Here is an 18,597-nt window from a genome sequence, read left to right on the forward strand (position 1 = left end):
TTTAAAGTACTTAATGGTCTGCAACGGACCAAACCTAGCACATAACTCAAGCCTTGTTAGTCGCTACATAGGAAACCCTAATAAAAACTACTGGGAGGCTACTAAATAGGTATTTAGATACCTAATAGGCACTGAAAACAGGGACTAGCCTACAGAATCCCTAATGACTCTAAACCATTAATAAGAGGCTTCGTGGATACTGATTTTGCAAGGGATTCAGATAAAAGAAGACCCCTAACTGCTTTGCCTTTACCCTAGGGGAAATCCTAATCAGCTAGAAGTCAAATTTGCAATTAGTATTCACTCTATCAACTATTGGAGTTGAGTTCATAGTTGTTTTAGAAGCTATAAAAGAAGCAATATGGTTGAGAGGAATAGTCAGCGAGCTAGGGTACAAACAAAGAACAGTGGACTTATTTTATGACAACCAAAGAGCGATTCATCTCACAAAAAACCAGCAGTACCATGATAGAACTAAACATATTGATGTTAAGCTACATTTTGTCAGAGACATTGTCGAGAAAGAAACGGTAAGAATATTAAAGGTTGGAATAGAAGAAAATGCTGCAGATTTCCTTACAAAAGCACTACCCAGGCTTAAATTTGATATATGCCTAAATCTACTCAGAGTAATAGATTTAAACAAAAAAGAATAATACAGAATAGAAAACTCCAAGATAAATTTTACTTCAATAGGGAGATTTGTTATACCTTAAATTGAAGATAAAATTTACCTTGTCTTTTCAGCTCCCAGCTCAGCTACTTTAACAGAATATGTTAAAAGAAACAGAAAAACCATCATTACTACAGTGTGAACAAATCTTTAGCTACTTCAACTAACAAACTGCTCATCGTTCTTGCAAAATCTTTTCATGTATTACAAAAAATATATTACTAAACATATATATACTTCTTCCATAATAATGAGAGTAAGATAGAACTCATCTGTGTATGTGTAATATTCAGTATTTTCCCCTTGAGAGAACTTGATAATGAAAATCTTGGAAACCTGAACAGTGAATGTAGGTTGATAAACCGAACCACTATAATTCTGCTTGTCTTCTCCTTTTTCATCTCCTTAGCTGCTTTAAGATTCTTCAATATGCTCGCCTTTATCCACGAAGAACAAAACCCTAAGAACTGATTTCTCTCCTCTCGATCGCATGAAAGAAACAAGAAGGAAATGAGCTTAGAGCTCTGTGAATGAAAATATTTTGTTAAAAGTGACTTAATCGTGTAAGACTATGTCTTTTACATGTGGAGATAAAATTGACAGTAAATCAAAGGCATTTTTGTATTCTAAAATTGTTAGTTTGATTTTATATATTGTTATATTTTAACTTTCTTTTTACAACAGAAATAGATATTTAGACCTATGACTTCAAATTGAATATATCAATTATTCTTAAGATACATTTAAGTTAGTACAATGATTTTAACTTCATAAACAAAAAAAAAAAAAATTAAATGTTGCTTTTCTCCTTAAATTAATTTTGATAATTACAAATAAAATGAATGGTTTCTTTTATCCATGAAACCCTTAAAAACTTTTTGAGACGTGGAAGGCTAAAAAATGATCATTATGTTGTTCAGTTATTCTTTATATTGTGTGGGGATAGAGAAGTTAAATCTCTAATTTCGAGGTTGATAATGTAAGTTCTATAGATATAAAAGAACTTGAGCTATGCTAGTTTTGCCATTATAAAAATGATTTATTGTGACATTTTTGTAAAGTAAAATAATCATTATGACATTTTTAACAATGTGAAAGTAATTTTTTTTAATTAAAAAAGGCGTGAATGTATGAATGCAATTACAAACCATAAAATAGAAATTAGTAACAACCATGTGGTTCTTAAAAAAAGAGCAATGATGGGCGCTGCTTGTAAACTCCTAGCTTTGTTTTACTAGTTAATTATGTTAAGTCCTCTTAATTATGTAGGCTCTTATAAGCATGTACTTATAATATTTGTATTGATTGAAATGTGTGGAAGGATTATTGCATTTGTATGTAAAGGTTAAAATGAGAAAAATATTCCAAGTGTTAGGAAGCAATGCTCTCGGGTACATAGAGGGCAGAAAAATATTCCAAGTTTGGAATGATGAACTCTCGGGTAGTATAGAGAAGAATTGACACTTAGAAGAAAATAGGGAGTTCTTTGCGACGAAGTGGTGGTAAGCTATGCGCCTAGACATGTTAAGTTATGCGACTAGAAGTTCAAGAAGGGGGCATTATGGCTAAGTATGGTCCATGAAGTATGGTGAAGGCCATAGAAAAAGTTAAGATAGCTCTCATGTGAGTAAGAGTTGGCCGAGGTTGGTAAAGAAGTATGCAACCAAATTCACATGAGGTTGGTGAAGGTCAATGTAGACAGTGTGGAGCGACCAAGTTGCCTAAGCAAGCACTCCAAGAGGATGGAAAGGTAGTGTGTTAGGAGGGTCGTGAAGTAAGTATTGATCGAAAGGATTAGTTGACGAACGAGGAAACCGTGGATTAATGCGATGATGGATATGAGTAGCGATCACCAGAAAAGGGCTTAAGTAATCGAAGCCTCATGCGATGAAGTTAAGCTGAAGAGTTTAGCTTAATCATTTAGTAAGTGGGTTAAATGGCAACCTTAGAAATGCTAATTGAGGATTAGCATGCTAGGTGGCATTTAATTAAGATAAGCTTACATACAAGCCCAAGTATAAATATGTCTTGCAAAGAAGGAAATCTATTTTGCCAAATTTTTCTTGCGCCTAAAAGGAAGTGTGGTTGCATCTGAAAGCTCAGAAGGAGTTTAAGAAGTTCTCATCAACCTCAAGAGATTAAGGGGATTTCCATCCTATTCAGGAAAATTTAATGCTCAAACACTAAGGTAAGAAGAGTTAAAATGTTTATGAGCAAATTCTTGAAGAAAATTTAGTTAAATAATGAATGGATTAAAAGTTATGAATGTGGAAGTTAAAATATGGAATGGTATTATGGATGAATAAATAGGCAGCTGCATCCGAGAAATAAGCAAGTAACTGACCAGGTAAAGAAGGTGACGAAGTGCATAGACAATTTGTAAAGATTTATGTGATCGTAGGTAAGGGACATTCATCCCATAGGCACAAAGGCGTGTCTTCATGAATTCCTGAGGACCCGATAGCAAGGGTTGCCTATCTAGAGCCAAGTAGAAGGTAAATTGGCTAAGTATAAGCGACGCGATGAGCTTGGTCATAATGCGATGAAATTACTAATATGTGTTAAAGTTAAGTTTATATGTTAAGCTCAAAAGGGAATTAATGATACTAACCGGGACCTTAGATAAGTAGCTTAAGACAATGAGTGACAAATTTTATAAATGATTTCTAATCGACAAATTTTGTGTATGATTTTCAACGAACAACTAGTCAAACATGTTGTGTTAGTACCATGATTTTTTCAACGTATGCTTTATTTATATGTTGATCGTATGATTCATGACTTCAATGAATGAGGTTTTAAATGTAAGACTAACATGCGATTTGATAAGTTTATGTTTATAGGATGAAGCATGATGATTTCAACAAAGGAATTTTATAAGCATGTTACTATTTACAAGGCACTGTGCAATGACATGTTATCATGAAACTTCAATCATGTTATCATAAGTATTCTGTTTTATGTTCATGAAATGTTTTTAGATATTTTGTGCCTTGTACAACTCTACTCCAATGTTGGTACCGAAGGTATGGTAAGGTTCCCAGATTTCAGTTATATTAGGAATCCTTGACACCAAAAGTATGGTAAGGTGGTCAGGTTCCAATTCAGCTCTACATGCACTTACAATCTATATTATTGACATTTATGAGATTGAGCAAAATGGCTCTCCCTTATGTTTAGGTAGAGGAGTAGAGGTGCTTTACAGGAAACTATGATGAGTTTTAATTCATGGACTTTATATGCCATGATTTCATGTTTTAAGTTTATATTTTCAAACCTTGAAAATGAGAATGCAAATGTTTTATGATAAGCTTGTCTATGTTATTATGTAAGAAAACACTTTTTTTTCCAGTAGTCACTCACTGAGCATTTGAAGCTCATACTTTCAAATGTTTTCCTCTACAGGTAATGGTCGACATCCCAAAACCTAGCAGATCTGCCAGTCAGTCATTACTCAGATCTTTCAAGCATTTTGAATTTTAGGTGGTTTACTATGTTATGTCTAGACCCTGGTTTTTGTTTATACATGTCATGAGGGAAAGGCAGAACTTGTGTCAAATTGTTGTTGTGTTAAACTTAAGTTTCCAAAATCTATTAATATATGTTGGTTTGGTAGTTGTCTAGCAGTATATATATGTGTTTGTGCAGTGGTTTGAGGACGAGATTATGGTAAGATGTAGAGATTATAAACTGCTAATCAGGTTTAACAGGTGCTAAGGAGACAAGTTCACAGGAATAGGTTGGACAGTAGTTATCATAAGAGTGTTGACGACTAATGTCTTCACATCCCTTCTCAGAATTAGAGAATTAGAGGATCTGCCTTTAGGTTACAAACCTCAAGTCACTAGTCAGAGGGAGAAGATGGTTTGTAAACTACATAAGTCCATATATGGACAATAACAAGCCTCAAGGCAGTGATTTTCTAAGTTCTCTGCTTTCGTTGTTTCATTGGATTTTAAGCAATCCATGTATGCTTATTCTTTATTTGTAAAAAGCAAAAATGGTACTTTCATGGCTCTACTCATCTATGTGGACGATATCATTATCACAAGGGCTACATCAAAGCTCTTAGAGTTGTTCTTAATGAAAAGTTTTAACTTAAAGACTTGAGTTCAAAAAAGTTTTGCCTTGAGTTAGCAAGGTCTTCATCATAATTGTTTTTATCCCAGCGGCATTATGCTTTATAGTTTGTTGAAGATACTGTTCTTCTTGGTGCCAAATCAATAGTTGTACCCATGGATCCTCTTGTGAATATGACTACTTCCAACCAGGATACTCTTCATGATGTGTAAGCTTATAGAAGATTGATTGGTCGTCTATTATACTTAACCATTTCAAGACCGGATATTACATTTGCAATCCACAAATTGAACCAATTCATGGCATAACCTTCTCAAAGCCGTTTAAATGCAGCAAATTATTTGCTCCAGTACATAAAAGGTTCTCCTGGCAAAGGCATTTTCTTATCCAAAGTACAAGATTCTATATAAGAACCTTCGCAGACGCTGATTGAGGCTCTTGTGTTGATATTCACCGGTCTATAACTGATTTTTGTGTTTTCTTGGGAATTTCTTAGTATCTTGGAAGTCAAAGACACATCAAATAGTTTCTAGATCATCTGCAAAGGCTAAATACCTTGCTCTTGCTACAGCTCCCTGTCAAATTCTTTAGCTTCGAAGTCTTCTCAATGAATTACAAGTTCCTGTTTCTTCTCCAACTTTCTCTTCTGTGACAATCAAGTAGCCATGTATATTGCTACTCATCTAGTATTTCATGAAAGGACCAAACACATTGAGTTGGATTACTATGTTGTCAAAGATAGAGTAAAGGATGGTTCTATAAAATTTTTGTCAGTTCGTTCGTCAACTCAATTCTATATGTGTTCACTAAACCTCTTCCAACAGCTTCATTTTCTCTCTTATAGCAAGATCGGTGCACAATAAATATATTTTTTCCATCTCGAGGGAGAATATTAGAAGGGTTGTAAAAGAGTTCTACATTACTTTGAATTGTTAGAGTTTGTTATTTTATTCTCTTCTCTCACACATGTATATATAACATTGAGATATGCACCAATAAAATTTTGAGAGAGTAATTTATATCAATTTTCCCTTTAATATCTAGTAAGGTGAAAAACTTTTAAAAAAACTGTAAAAGAAAATAAAAGACCAAACATAATTTTCAGAAATATAAATCGAAGTTACTAAAATTAAAGTGCCTACTTGTTTTATAGTCGTCCAACGTCATGGATTAAACAGATTGTTAGACAGTACATAACAAAAAAATAAAAAAGAAATCATACGTGACATCAATGTTTTTATAAGTTTAGTTTTTTTAAAAAATAGAATTTAAATTTCTTAATTAAAATTTGCAAATAAATATTGCCAGTTTACAGGATAAAATAATAATAATAATAATAATAATGAAAGAAGGATGATATGAGGAGCATAGAAAGTTTGGAATGAGAATGAATCCTATATTTAAAAAAAAAAGAAAGTTAAATAAATAAATTAAGGAAAAAAATATATTTTTTGTCCCTAGATTTTGGGTCTAGTTTCTATTTAGTTCATAGATTTAAAATATCACACACTTAGTCAAGTTTTGAGTTTGATTTTAATTTAGTCACTAGGTTTCAAAATGCTATAGTTTTACTCTTGATATTTGAATTTTGCTTCAATTTTGTCCCTATGTCTCGAGGTTTACACTTTTAATCTCAAATTTTCACTAAATACCCACTTTCCACCTTTTGGAGTTATTTTATGTTAATAAATTAAAAATCATTAAAAGAATTATAATTAATTAAGTTTTACTATTTTTATCACTTTTAAAATTAAATTTAAAATTCACTTCTAATTATTTTTAGTTAATTAATAGAAATTGATGTCAATGGTTGAAAGTAAGTATTTAATGAAAAATTGAGATTAAGAATGTAAAATCTTGAAATTCATGGGCCAAATTGAAACAAAACGCAAATCTCAAGGATAAAATTATAACATATTCAAATTTAGGGATTAAATTGAAACAAATCTCAAAATTTAAAGACTAAAATGTGTAATATTTTAAAATCTAGGGAGTAAATAGAAATTAGTGTCAAAACCTATAAACCAAAAAAGGATTATTCTCATTAATTAAATAGGATAAGCCATATCGAACATTTTTTTTATTTGATTCATTTAGAAATGAACTAAATAAATGTACATTGGGAACGACATGCATGCATTATTATTTGATATTGGTGAGTTATAATATAATGGACTCACATTATACTCTTATTGTTGTTTTTGTTATTATTATTATTTCAATGACATGAAGGTAGGAACTAGACTTTTGGTAATGAAGGATATATGTCATAGACGGTTTGGTTTAACTTTTTAAATGTTTAATTTATTTTTAAAATTAAATTATTTTGGAAAAAATTAAGTTTTTATTTGATAATCATTTTGTTTTTTGTTTTGTTTTTCAAAATTAAGCTTATTTCCTCCTCGCTTTCTTATAATAATTTGCATCTTTTTTAAATACAATTGTTGATTTCTTAGTTAAATTCTAAAACAAAAACAAGTTTTTAAAAGCATACTTTTTTAGTTCCCGTTTGGTAACCATTTAGTTTTTGTTTTTGAAAATTAAGCCTATGGACATTACTTCTACACCTCTACATTTCTTCATTTGTTATCTACTTTTCACCAATGATTTAAAAAACCAAACTAAATTTTGAGAACTAAAAAAAATAGCTTTCAAAAAGTTGTTTTTATTTTTGGAGTTTGGTTAAGAATTCAACTATTGTATTTAAAAAAGATGTAAATCATTGTAAGAAATGTGGATAAAAAATACTTAATTTTCAAAAACAAAAATAAAAGACCAAATGGTTACCAAATGAGACATTATTTCAAAATTTGACTTGGTATTTTAAACCCTTGTAAAAAAATATATAAGAAATGAAGAAATTTGGAAGTGAAAATAATGTCTATATGCTTAATTTTGAAAAATAAAAACCAAATGGTTACGCCTAAATGTTTGACAACCACTTGAAATAGTTTTGAAACACTTTCTATTTTAAATAGTTTCCATAAAAAATGCTTAAATAAAAATTACTTTTTTAAATACTTTTTCTCTAGTTAATCCAAACATACCCAAAATGTTACTATAGCTTTTAACATAATTGTTGGCAGCCATGTTTTTTTTTAAAAAATCAAGTTATAAAAAGAAGTAAAATAGTATTTAATAAATTTCAGCTTAAACTTGATAAAAGTAGATTGGAGTGTTTGGTAAATAAATATAAAAACATCTTATTTTAGATATAATAACTAAAATAGGCTTATAATCATTTAAAAAAATTTCTTTGTAATTTAAAATTTTTAAATAATTCTTAGTATGACAAATTTCGTTCATTATAGGTTATTTTTTAATATTAAGGAAACTAACTTTATTTTAAAAAAAATATCAATAGTAAGATACTGTTTTTAAGGTAAGCTTGAAATTAACATGTTTTCAAAGTGATTCTAATAAATTTAATTTAAATCTGCACAAAAAAATGGTTAAGATTTTTTATTTTTTATTTTTTTTTTATTTTTTTGCTTTTTACACGTAATGTCAAACCCTAAATATGTTAAAAACTATTATATACCATTATTCATAATTTTTGTAATTTTTGCTCATCAAGTGATTCTGATTTTGTTCTTTTATATATATATATAGTTTTTCATCTCATCGTGAGCAAGACCCTAATTGGTTAAAACATTCCTGCTTCATTTAAAATGTCAAATTTAGACTCCAATTTTTTCTTTTCAAATATAATAATCCATCCTCTATGAGTTCGATATTTTTCTTTACCTTTGAAGTGTAGAACACATTTATATACATAAAAGTAGATGACATATAATAAATTGATTACAATATTTCTCTTCAACCTTCTAACTCACAGTTTAATAAAATTAGTAGAGGAATTCTAATGGAGTGAACTTAATTATTTAACAATAATGTTAAGAAATTTAATCATGAATTGGAGTATAATTAATTCCATAAATTTGTGGAGACTTGGTCTAAATAAAATTCAGTCACTCATGCGGGGGATGATTCTTATAGCAAGTGGTTTGTCAACATCCATATAACAATGACATATCACCTATTCATTCCTATGTATGCATTTCGTGACAATGATATTCACACCACATTAATCACATTCTTTTATTTTATATATATGTATGGATTTAGTTTGAGGTTTTCTTTTTATAATTTGTTTTTAATATTCATTAATGGTTTTTTTTTTTTTTTTTTTTTTTCGGAAGGATTGTTTCAGCTACCATTCTTTTGGTTCTTTTCCGTTTTATCTAAAATAGGGGAATGATTAGGTACAGTCTAGGTTGCATCTATCCCAATACTCTCCATTTCTTCTACTCACACAAAAATTCAAAAAATAATAATAATAATAATGCCACATGACATAATATCATTGGATGTTGGCTAGTTTGCACTTAAGTTTTTTCCTCTAAAATATTAGCCTTCAATGCCTTTAATAAGTACAAAAGTTTAGCATCTTGAAATCTACTTTTACTACATTTTTTCTAGACCAACCATTATAATGCATTTTTTAAATAATATGTGTAGATATAAATAAAGCTAGTTGAACCATTAAACTATTGTAAGACCTAAAACACTTAAATTCTATTTAATAGTATTTCAACTTCAAAGGAAAAATTGTAACATTTTGAAATTTAATTAAATTTAAATAAACCTCAAAACTTAAAATCTAAAACAGTAAATTTTTTCATTAGTTTTTAAAAAAATATTTATCCAAAATTTCACCTAAAAAGAAAAATCACGCTTAATCCTCGAAAAATTCTTATAAATAAAAAAATCTAAAAAATATTTAACAAAAAGTTCAAAAAAATACTTCATATTTTTTAACTTTTTGCTATACACCTAAACGGCAGGCTAAAACAATAAGATGACTTTTTTTTCTTTCAGATATTATTTATATATTAATTTTCTTTTGAGGAAAAAAAATAACTTTAAGATATTATGTTTTAAATTTCAAAGTAGATAGAGAATTAAAATTAATTTTTATTGAGATTAGAAAATAATTTTCTGACTCTAGAGTCCTTATTCTTCATGTTCGGTCAAAAGTCACCGGCGAATCCCGTTTACACACGTCAGCAGTTGAGATTACATCTTCACACGTGTTGACACGTAATTGAGCGTAGACCGCCGACCCTGTTGTTTCTTTTAGACAGCAATTCTGGACCGTTATTTGTATTTTATTTTTCCTAATATTAAAAACTCTATAAATCACAGCCGTATCACGAAAAGGCAACGGGTGCTTATCAAATGTAATGCTTATTTTTTAAAAAGAAATTTAAATAAATACAAAAACAATATTTTAAAACTTTTTAATTAATATACATTGAACGATTAAATTTAAATTGACTTCAGAATATAATAATAGGAGATATGCAGATCTATATAATTCCCAGTCCCCACCTGTTGAAAGGATCTAACAAATCATCTTCAATTTTTAAGATTCTCAATTAAGTCCCCAAAAAATGTGTTAAGTTTGTTTTTCTAAAAAAAATATGTTCTCATTAAATTAATTTTCAATTAACATGTTTAGTCATGTATGCGGATTTAAGTATAGACCAACTTGTTAAGCATTTATTTTCAATCACAAGATTAGAGATCACATTATTGTTGAATTGATTAAAAAATAAAAAAAATATATATTCGAACATGTAAAGATTGTTACTCGAACAAGTGAGTTGGAGAGGAGAAAATAGATTTTGTTGTTGAGTAAAAATTATTTATGACTTCGAGGTCAATAGTTGAAGTTTTATACTAGTTTAACTATGTTCATTTTAGTCATGAAAATTAAATTTAGTGTGTATGAATTAGTTGGATCCAAAAGATCAGGGAGTATTATGTATATTTTGTCTAATTTAAAATTACATCTATAACCTTTTAAACAATAATCCAATCTTCATGCATTTGTTTTCATCCACGTTTATAACTTATCATTAGATAAAAAGATGGTTAAAGTGAGCATAATTAAGCGATAATTGACATTTAGTATCTCCTAGATGTCGACAAGGTTCAAATCTCAGTATTCTATTTTTTGTACTAAAAAAATAGATAATAACGATGATGATACAATATTTGATTTTTTCTTTTAAAAAAAACTTATTTTCTTTATTTTTAAATTTGGTTGGGTCGTAATTAAGCCTAAGAGGATATCTAATTCATTAAATTAAAGTCTACTTGAACATAGCTGATCATTTTGATCCAGACATTAATAACCTCTCAGTGTTTAAACGGTTACTTTTTTAGTACAACAAATATTAAGAGTATGAATTTAAGCTCAGGACTTAAAAAAAAAAGACTACATATACTATAAAAACTATGCTCAAATTTGCAGCAATTTGTGGAGTTTGTACAATTTGCCATGACTTACCATTTGCAACTAGTTTGAGAATTAGAATTTGGTTCCCTTGTTGCTATAAGGGCTTTCCAGGATCAACGCTCTTATAGAAACGAAATTGGGAAATGGATCAATGAAGCTCAAGCGTCCATGCCCTTGTTCTACCCCTTATAGTTCATTATCTAGCTTCTTTTGTTTTGTGTTAAAACACATGCTTTTTTAGATCGATAATCTTACTTCTTGACTATTGTCTTTAGTTGAGAGTGATCTCTGTACTTCTATTAATAAACTTCCCCAATAATGAAAAAAACAAAAAAAAACTATGCTCAAGTTAGTCAAATAGCCACTTGTTTTATTTGAATTATAGCAATCTAGAAAAATCATTAGATTAACCTATGGTAATTTTGATATAGATTGGTTGATGTATTGCCCTGATAAATGTTGACATCTTAGTTAAAAGGAAACTTGTTCTAAAAAGATGACATATAAAAGATGAAATAAACTTTCTTTACTGTTGTGGGTGGATTTTGGAATCAAGGGTAAAATGGACAATGAACAGCAAATGAAGAGGAGTCAAACAATACCAAAAGAAAATTAGGCCCGATCGGCCTCAACATTGCAGCCAGCCCCATCAACGACGGCCTAAGGCCGGTTTGGCTCAACATAGGCTCAGCCGAGAAGGGATGAATTCCTAAAAGCATTGGGTAAGAATGTGGGTTGGTCGACCGCGATCCAAAAAGATTTCTTAAACAGATAGCCCAGTCAGAAGCTCTAATCGGATAAGGAATAAGGAGAAGGCCAAAACCTGCAAATAAGACAATGTGGAGCACAAACGAAGTAAGTTCTTCAACTAAAATAAAATATTATCTTATCCTTCCAACCTTCTAACTTCAGCATCAGAGTGATTGTGGCTTACACTACACCGATGTCTAGTATTCTACTTGCTTGCAGGCAAGCTCTCTTTCCTAAAAAAAAATACAAATTTACCATTATTGTCCCGTGGAGATCAGGTACATTCACTTGGTCAAAAATTGGCATCAACAGTTGGCGTTATTTACGGGGAAGAATACTCAAGAGTATGCTAGGAAGATCTTCTTAGAATGAGTCAAAGGTTCAAGAACATAAATTTGGACAGAGATGAATCTGACCAGGAATACCACCATCGACAAGTTCAGAGGAAAAAGGTTCCTTGACGTCGACCTCAACCCGAGGAGCAAACCGTGAAAGATAAAGAATATGGCATCGATTAAGGTCGTCACCCATTAGAAATCCTAAGTGAAGAATTTCCTCGACCTCGACCAAATGAGAGTTGACCTGAGAAGATATTTAAAGTCGGAGGACATGAGGTGGGCGAATTAGATCCCCATGACCCCAAACCAGAAAAATTTAAGATTTTGAAGCTACTTGCTGAAGTAGTGCACAAGGAAGATAGCACAGAGAGCAAAGTGGATCCAAAACATGTTTATTCGACTAAGGCCGATTGAAGGAATTCCAAGATGGGTAGACCCGGATTAGAAGAAAATCTCAAATCCTTAGAAGAAAATTTCAAATCCTTAAAAGAAAGAAGGAACGATCAAACCCCCAACCAAAAGGAAAAGGTCGAGGCCGTCCCAAGAAATTTTAAGATGGGTGACCCAAATCAAAAGATAATCTCAAATCCTCGAAAGAAAGAAGGAACGATCAAATCCCTAACCAAAAAGAAGAGGTTGAGGTTGACGCTGAGACCAACCAAGGAAGCCAACCAGTAGAATTGGAGTCAATCTCACTCACCACAGAGGATGATAAGGTAAATATTGGAACTAGGATGGGAGTAGAGCAAAAGGAGAGCTTGGCAGATTTTAAAGGAAGAATGCTGACATATTTACTTGGTCACATGAGGATATACTCGTATTTGATCCCAGCATAATAGTCTATCGCCTTAATGTGAATAAAAATTTCAAACTAGTAAAACAAAAACGACGAATGTTTAATCAAGAGTGAAACGAGATCATAGCAATTCAAGTAAATGATTTATTGAAAGCCAAATTCATCAGAGAGGTTTATTACCCTCAATGGTTGTCTAATGTAGTTTTGATACAAAAAAAAAAAAAAAAGCGAACCATAAGTAGCGAATGTGTATAGACTTCACTTTTCTTAATAAAGCTTGTCCAAAAGATAGTTTTCCTTTTCCCATGATAGATTAGTTAGTAGATGCAACAACTAGCCACGAGATATTGAGTTTCGTAGATGCATATTCAGGGCAACCAGATTAAGAGAAAACTTCCTTCATTATAAGCAAAGGTACATACTCTTACACGGTCATGTTATTCATGCTTAAGAATGCAGGAGCTACATATCAAAGATTGGTACATAATATGTTTGCGCCGCTTATTGGGAAAAACATGAAGATATACGTAGATGATATGTTGGTAAAGAATGTTAAAGCTAAACAACATGAGGCTGACCTTGAAGAAGCATTCCAGATCCTTCGCCAGTATAATGTGAAGTTAAACCCTACCAAATGTACTTTTGGGATAACATCGAATACGTTTTTGGGCTTTATGTTTCATTGGAGAGGGATAATCCTCGAATGTCTGCTCTAACCAACTTCAAAGTCTTAACAGCAAGATAACAACCCTAAATAGATTTGTCAACAGAGAAACCGACAGATGTCTACCCTTTTTTAAGGTTTTGAAGAAGGGATCCCAGTTTGAATGCATAGAAGAATGTAACAAAGCCTTTTTCGGGGTTGAAGGCATACTTAAATGAAGTTACACTTCTTGCAAAGCCTATTCCAGGGGACGAAGTACTTTTTTATTTAGTAGTATTCGATACAACAGTGAGCTCAGTTTTGGTCAAAGAGGAGAATGGGAATCAATGCCCAATTTATTATACAAGCAAAGTAATGGTGGGGGATGCCAGATATCCATAGAAAAAAGCTTGTGCTAGTGTTAATCGTCTCAACAAGAAGACAATGCACCTACTTTCAAGCACATAGTATTATGGTTTTAACTAACTTCCCCTTAAAGCAAGTATTACAAAAGCCTAAGATGTCAAGATGATTAATGAAATGGGTAATAGAACTAAGCGAACATGATATTCACTACAAACCAAGGACTTTAATAAAAGGCCAAGCAGCAACAACCTTCTTGGCAGAGTTGACTCTGGCTAATGCCGAGGCCGACCAGGTGAGAGCAAGGGCTGAGGTTTATTCATTAAATTCGATAAGTTTTGACCCTCAATGGACCCTTCGAGTCAATGGATCATCCAATATGAAAAGGTATAGTGCAGGAATTTTATTGGTATCCCCTGATGGTGACGGTATGAGTATGCCCTTAGATTGAATTTTCGAGCAACAAATACCAAGGCAGAATATGAAGCACTCATTGCAGGATTGAAAGTTTCCAAAAAGATAGGTATTTCTAACCTTCTAATTTTGAGTGATTCACAATTGGTGGTAAAGCAAGTGACAATAGAATACCATGCTAAGAAAAAAGGATGACAACTAATTTAACCAAAGTTAGAGAATTACTTACTTCATTCCCAAAATATAAGATCAGGCAAGTTCCAAGATCAGAAAACACAAACGTAAATTCACTAGCTCGATTAGCAGCAACATATGAGAAGAAATTTAGCAAACTAGTACTAATAGAAATCTTGTTTGAGCCCAGTATACATAAGGAAGATGTTATGGATATTGAAGAGCCAGAATTCTCCAAGTCCAAGGCTATTGAAGCCGAGTCAAAGGCCGACCCTACCGGGGCTAAGACCGAGGTAATGGATGTTAGAGAGCCCAATTGTCCCATGTCCGAGACTGCACAAGCCAAATCCCAGGCCCAATCCTACTTGGGTTGAGGTCGAGGCTAAGGATGTTGAGCAGTCAGATTTTTCCAAGTCCGAGGCCGAACCTACTAGGGTCAAGGCCGAAGACGATCCTTCTAGAGACGAGCTTGAGGTTAGGGCTGAAGAAAGAGATGATGATAAAACTACGAGAAGTTTAACTTGGATGGATTCGATAATTAAATATTTGAAAAACGAAGAGCTACCTTCAGAAAAAGTAGAGTCCAAGTGATTGCAAAGGCAAACATCATATTACGTTTTAAGGGAAAAAAAGCTTTATAAACGAGGTTATTCATTGCCCATGCTAAACTGCCTTACACCTAGTGAGGCAGAATATGTGACGAGAGAAATACATGAAGGGATATGTGGTAATCATTCTAGAGCAAGGTCTCTATGTCACATAATTGTTAGGCAGGGAATATTATTGGCCAATAATTCTTCGAGATGCGTGAGACTGTGTGAGAACATGTGACCAATGTCAACAATACACACCAATCCTAAGGCAACCACCTGAACCTTTAACCAATATTATAAGTTCTTGGCCTTTTGCACAATGGGGAATAGACCTTATTGTACCACTCTCTCAAGGTAGAGGGCAAACAAAGTTTGTCGTGGTAGCGGTAGATTATTTTACAAAGTGGGCTGAGGCTAAAGCACTTGCAACTACAACATAAAAGAATGTTATAAACTTTATTTGGAGAAATCTTATGTGTCAATTTGAGATCCCCAACACAATTATAATGGACAATGGAAAATAATTCGATAATTCGACGTTTACAAGATTTTTCTTAGATCTCAATATCACACATCGATGTTCCTCCTCAGCTCATTCCCAAGCAAATGGACAGGTAGAATTAGTAAATAAAATCATTAAAAAAATTAAAGACAAAACTTGAAGGATTGAAATGATTGTGAGCAGAAGAACTACAAGTATATTGTAGGCATATCAAACAATGACAAGAACTTCTACAGATGAAACCCCCTTTTCTCTTTCTTTTGGGGTTGAAGCAGTAGTCTCGGTAGAAATAGGAATACCATCACCAAAAGTAGAGTAGTTTGTTCCTCAAGGAAATGAAACTTCAATGAGGTTAAGCTTAGACCTATTGAATGAGCACCGCGAGACAGCACGTTTACGTGTAGCAAAGGACAAGAATAGAATCACTAGATACTATCAAAAGGATTGGAATTCCCACAGCGGAAGCGTACAAATGCCTTTATGTCTTAGAATTTAATTTGGAACTCTTTAAAATAAAGAATAAACATCATAAACCTAAGCATGCTTTTCTACAGAAATTACAGAGAGAAAAGGAGAAAAGGAACTAATCCTTGTAGAACATTTCTTCACAAATTCCTTCCCGGTGGTCACGATCTTTTCTTCTCTTTTCGAAAACCTTAAGCGCGAATGCAGCAACATCTTGGATACCACCACTAGAAGTCTTCCTTGCTATCCTCAAGGAAAGAACCAAAGGCAGAGTCTGTGGGCATACCTATGATTTTTGGTAAAGGAGGAAAAGAGAGATCTTGAGAGACATTACAGAGGGAGAGATCAATATTCTAAGACTCTCTCCAACAAAAAAATTTCACATACTATATTCAAAAACCCTCTGAAGGAGGAGTTATCCAATACCTCCTCCACCAATATGATGGTAATTTAATTTAAATAAAAATTTAATTTTAATATAATTAAATTAAAGAACTTTATATTAACATAACACTTTATATGATGGGGCCTTTTTAAATATAAAAAAATATTTAAAAATATTTACATTTTATAGGAAAAAGTTCCAAAAGTACAAAGCACTTTTGAAACTTTTTGCTATAAAATGTAAATATTTTTTAGATTTTTTATTTATAAAAATTTTCCTAGTATTATATCATATATTATATAAATGCCACATGTTTGAATCATATTCAAACTATACTTTTTTACATAACCTACAGTTTTAATATGAATTAAATTCACATTAGTTTTAACATATAGTTTTTTTATATGAATCTCATTCATATAATTAATATTTGAATCATATTCAAATAACATATTTATTATCAAAATATAGTTTAATATGAACCACATTCATATTAATTTCAACATATATTTTTTATATGAATCTCATTCATATAATAAATATTTGAATGATATTCAAATATTTATCTCTCTCATTAAACTTTTTATAATATAATGTATCCACATAAATTATATTAATTGTATCTCATACAATTAATTTTCTTTAATTAATTTGAACAATCCAAATTAATCCAAAATTAATTGATTCTCATTAATCCTTATTGAACTAACAAGGAGACCTTATGACCCTATAAACTCAAAGCTCCAATGATACGAGATTAGTTAGTTAAACTCTTTAATTAAATTAATTCTCATTCATTAACTACTGATCACTCCACTAAAGACCGACAACTACTTATCCTAATAACGAGAATGAGTGAATTCCATATTGTATAGTTGAGTTCCCAGCTCCCTACTCAAACGAATCTCTAAAATGGTAGATATATTGAATCGACAAATCTGGTCACTCTCACCCATGCAAATTAAAGGACCACTCTCATAGGTAGGAGTTCATAACTCACTCAGGATTAAGGTCAAGTCACTTATGGTCATCCTAGTGAAATATAAGTCTCTTTAAGTAACGATGCTATAAAGAGAGACTAATCATTTCGTGGTCCGGTCTTATACGAACTCTTTGCATATGATACACTCACTCACATGTCTCCACATGAATGATTAGAATCAGATCATTTGTAACGTTTTACAACATATGTAATAATTAAAAAGTGGTCGTTTCCGTAGTGTCACCAGGATAAGACACCCAACCTTATTTATTTACTACAGACCATATAGGATATTTCTTAATTATGATCCACCTATATGTCGCCACATACATGTTTAAGCTATATAAAATAATCTAGAATCTTAGTTTATTGGATTGAGTTAATGCACATATAAAATAACATTGATTTTATGAATAACAATTTGTTTATACAAGTTTACGAACTACGAGAATAAATAGATGATTTAGGACACCAATCCCAACAACTACAACACCACATGAAAACATGAAGCTTTAAGGAAGGAGATCTAGTATCAGATATGGGGATGAAAGCCCTAACGCAACGGATATCATAGAACCTAAACTCGATATTAATTTAGGATTTCTGAAATTCCCATACACTGGGCAATTTAGAATGCAATCAAAATAAACAAAATTTAGCTTACTGTAAAATTAGAACCTAGGTTACGCATGCATAAAGGGAATATAGAGAAAAGGATTTTACCTTTGTAGAATCAAACCCAAAATCAATTCTCCAATTGATTTCACGAACAACGCTACCACAAACGTTACGTCCTTTTCCTCCAAATTCTTTGAGAGCTTTGTTTTGTGGGAACCAAATTAAATTGAGAAAGGAGAAAGAGAATTTAGGAGAGAAGCTAAAGGTTATAGAACTATTTTGTGTATCACTGAGATTAATAACTATAAACGTTTTGCAGGGGTTTTATCAAAAGAAGATAGAGAGAATGAAACGTGGGGTTCATCCCACGTTTCTATTAGCTTCCTACGTGGGAGTTAACTGCTAATTAATAAATTAGTTTAATTAATTAATGTAATAAATTAATAACTAATTAAATATGATTTAATTAATGATTTCATATAAATCATATTTAACCTATAGTTTTAATTCAATT

Source organism: Benincasa hispida, chromosome 10 (assembly GCF_027475165.1).
Source record: "Benincasa hispida cultivar pf3 chromosome 10, pf3_genome.v1.1, whole genome shotgun sequence".
In the NCBI taxonomy this organism is placed as follows: Eukaryota; Viridiplantae; Streptophyta; class Magnoliopsida; order Cucurbitales; family Cucurbitaceae; genus Benincasa; species Benincasa hispida.